Source organism: Octopus bimaculoides, chromosome 20, assembly GCF_001194135.2.
Source record: "Octopus bimaculoides isolate UCB-OBI-ISO-001 chromosome 20, ASM119413v2, whole genome shotgun sequence".
NCBI lineage: Eukaryota > Metazoa > Mollusca > Cephalopoda > Octopoda > Octopodidae > Octopus > Octopus bimaculoides.
In genome coordinates this window covers 36,115,690-36,119,788 of record NC_069000.1, presented here as the reverse complement: position 1 = coordinate 36,119,788, position 4,099 = coordinate 36,115,690, and the positions used below count along the sequence as shown (strand labels likewise).

Sequence of the window (4,099 nt, the reverse complement as noted above, 5' to 3'; positions counted from 1 at the left end):
AATTTAACTCGATTTCGATTTCACTTGCCTCAACAGGTCTTTGCAAGTGGAGTTTAGTGTCCAATGAAGGAAGGTACACATAAGTGGACTGGCTGAGGCCTTAGATTTAGGTCTCACTTGGCTTGCCGGGTCTTCTCACGCACCGCATATTTCCAAAGGTCTCGGTCAGAAGTCATCGCTTCAGTGAGGCCCAATGTTCGAAGGTCGTGCCTCACCACTTCATCCCCGGTCTTCCTGGGCCTACCTCTTCCACAGGCTCCCTCAACTGCTAGGGTGTGGCACTTTTTCAATATATATATATATTTTCCTTTATTGTAGTAAATTTGACTTACAGTTGTTTCCAGTTGTTATAGGTTCGTTATTGATAGGTTTACTCAATTGGTCCATTGATCAGTTGAGAGAAATTGAATAACCTGGAAAATTAATGCTATTTTCATCATAGCTATTTTAGGTAGCCAGAAATAACTATGATGAAAGTAGCAAGTTTAAACCTATCAATAATGAATTTATAATGGCTACTGGAAGCAACTATGTCAAATTTACTACAATGAAGGAAAATAGGTAATTGTCTTGTACACCACTCTATGTAAAAAACAGTATAACTGGAGCATAACTATGGATTTACAATATAGAATGAGTGTGTATGTGTTTGACAGTGTGTACGTATGCATGTGATTTAAAAAAGATATGTAAAAGATAATTTTGTCAATTTTTGTGATGGCTGAAACAAAGGAAATTCTATTTTCTGCTGGGGAAATGGCAGTCAAAACAGTTGTCATGCTCCAAACTGCTTACAAGACCATTGCCATGAGCAAAACACAAGTTTACGAGTGGTTTTCATGCTTTGGGAATGGTCACTTGTCATCTGAAGACCAATCTTGTTCGGGGTGACCATTGACCTCCGAAATGAATGAAAACATCACGAAAATTCATGAACTGGTCTTGGGGCACTGTCATTGAACAATTGATGAACTTGTTGATATGACTGGTGTGTCCTGGAGCTCCTGCCAACGAATTTTGAGCAAGTAACTGCAAATAAAAAGAGTTGCAATAAAATTTGTCTCTCGCTTGCGCATGGGAGATCAAAAGTAGTCACGACTGAATACATGTCATGAACTGAAAAGACAGTTGGAAGTTGATCTGAATCTTTTTCTGAAGGTCATCACTGGTGATGAAAGCTGGTGCTATGGCTACAACCCAGAAATGAAGCAGCAATCAAGTCAATGGAAACATTCAATGTCACCACAACCATGAAAAGTACATCAAATGAAGGTCCAATGTCAAGATGATGCTGATTTGTTTCATTGATGTGAAAGGAATTGTCTACAGAATTTGTTCCTCCTGACCAAACTGTTAACCAGATATTCTACTTGGCAGTTCTGAAGAGTTTGCAAGACGTGATGAGAATAAAATGCCCTGACCTGTGGCAAAGTGAAGAGTGGTGGTTTCATCATTACAATGCACCTTGTGCACACCGCTTTGAATGTGAAACAGTTTTTTGCCAAAACTGGCATGACCTTGCTTACCCAGCCTCTTTATTAGCCCGATCTTGCTCCCTGCAACTTTTTCTGTTCTCCCAAACGATAAAAAGTTTTTAAAGGAAAACGTTTTGAAGAGGTGAAGGAGAAAACAACAGAAGCATTAAAAGGCATCACTTCGCAAAAGTTCCAGGACTGTCTTGGATAGTGGAAAAATGCATCTGGACTGATGCACTGCTTCAAGTGGAGAATACTTTGACAGTGATAAAAGTGTAAACATGTAAAACTAAGTGAGTAAAATAATATTGCAAAATTCTGGTTTCTTATGGGTATCCCCCTCATATGTATGCATGAACCACAATAATGACAACAGCACCTTCACCATCACTGGTAGTGGCAATACCATTGATACCATTACTACCGCCACCACCTCCAGCAACGCCAACACCAGCAGTCCTAGCTCCAACAACGATAACAGTGACAGCAACAACAGCAAAACTGGTTGATACATATGCCCACCGGAGTTCCAGAAACGAGATACATAACATGACTGGCAACTGAGAGACAATGGAATTCCATACTTGATCTCATGGAAAATCCTCAAGTACCCAGACCCCTACATCAATGGGACAAAATATTGCAAATTATGCATAGCTGAACAGGCGATAATTCTAAAGGATTTCCTAACTCCAGAATGGAGATTTTCAGGCCATGTTTACATCTTAGGAGAATCCTGCAAGCCTTTTAGAGCCCATAAGATTGTGGCAGAGCCAGAAGTTGATAGCCAAGGGAGAAATCACCATTGTAACCTTTGAGTAGTGAGGTATTTTGTTCTCCATATTTTTAAGACATCTTGATCCAATAGGTTTTGGAATCTGATAATATGCCATAAAGCTAAACCCTTTATGGATGGGAAACTTAAGGTAATCCCATAAACCGGCCTATACATATATAGTTAATGTTTACTTTAACCTATGGATTAATGTTTATTTTAACTCCCAGTCACCCAAAAAACCCCCTAAAATTCAATCTTATAGGTGTAAAAAAATGTGTAGAAGACGAATAAATAATAAAAAATTTGCATAAATGAACACGATCCAATTTTTCCCTCACAACTTTCAGGCAAATGGATATATATATTTGAAATTTTATAGAAATGGCACAGATTACCATTATAAAGAAATTTGTGGGGAAAAAGTTTTTTGAAGGGGTGGGGAGAGGATTTTGGGATAATTCACACGATCTGATTTTTTCCCTCATAATGGGTATCTTTGGTTAATGTTTAGAATATTACCTGGAAACGAAAAAAAAAAAAAAAAACTAGTGCAACGGGTGTAAAAAATGTGTAGGAAAACGAATATGAAAACAAAATGTGCGGAAAGCAATAGGGTAGTCAGAAAATTCTCAAGATCTGAGTTTTTCCTTCATAACTTTGAGGAACATGGGGTTTTTTAAAATGAAATTTTATATAAATACCTTTCAAATGGCATTTTTTTGAAAATATTTTTTCAGATTCCTACGTTTTAGAGGGCTAAATTGCAGTTTTGCACCTCACCTTCAAAAACGCATTTTTTGGGGTCCTCTACTGATTTTTTTCTTCTGAACAAAAATAAAGGGTTTACCACACAAAAGGTATGCATAATGCATGTCGCTTGAAAGGTATTCATATACAACTTCATTAAAAGATATTTATTTTCCTCAAAGTTATGGGCGAAAACCTTGGATCTTGTGAATTTTTCAGAGTCCTCTCCCTACACCTTCGAAAAAAAAATTTACCCACAAATTTCTTTATAACCATAATGCATGCTGTTTGAAGGGTATTTATATAAAATTTCATTTAAAAAAAAAAAACATTTTCCTACGCAACAACATCTGGTCGTTGCGCGCACGCATACTGATTACATGATCGTATAGTGTGTTTATGTATTTAAAGTTTCAGTTCGGATGGCACCTTACTCACTCGCACCTTGGCCACACGTTTGCCGCAGTACGAAGGCAAGAGCACCCATTCCTCTGTCCTTATTGCCTCTGTAGAGTGCTTTTTGCTTCCTCCTCCGTTGTGAAGCGCACCTCCACTGGCGTATCTCCTCCCTATACTGATTACATGATCGTATAGTGTGTTTATGTGTTTAAAGTTTGAGAACTGTATGCATCTGAGGGGGAGAAGGTTTGAGTTTAGTGGGCCATTAATTTTTTTTTTTCTATTTAATGTTGTCTTTTCATATTTTCAAGTAATTTAAAACAAACGCACTATACGGTAATGGGTACTACTCAAGCAGAGCGGACCCGAACGCGCAGTCGCGCTAGCTAGTCGTGAGTGGTCGATCCTACGAAAAGTGCGCGCGTGCAAATGAATACATGTGTTCCCACACTTCATATCGTAATAATCACGGTACATTGGCTCATCAATATGTGACCGTTTCATGTTACCACATGATCCACTTTTATATTTCAGTCTACGTTTTATAGGTGACCAGAATGGGCCACATATCCGTGAAAATCGTAGTTCCTGGCTCCACATTTTCAATGATTGCAGCTTCTAACGTTTCAGCCTTTCTATGTTGCAGGTAGCCCTTTTTCTGAGTGACATCGTAAAAGCCTATCACACAAAACTTTTCAAC

At 38.3% G+C, this 4,099-nt stretch overlaps 1 protein-coding gene across 1 annotated transcript in view; it reads right to left on the bottom strand.

The window, feature by feature from the left end:
* LOC106868740 (uncharacterized) overlaps positions 1–4,099 on the bottom strand; it is a 61,736-nt gene that overhangs the window by 18,990 nt on the left and 38,647 nt on the right. The window lies entirely within an intron of this gene.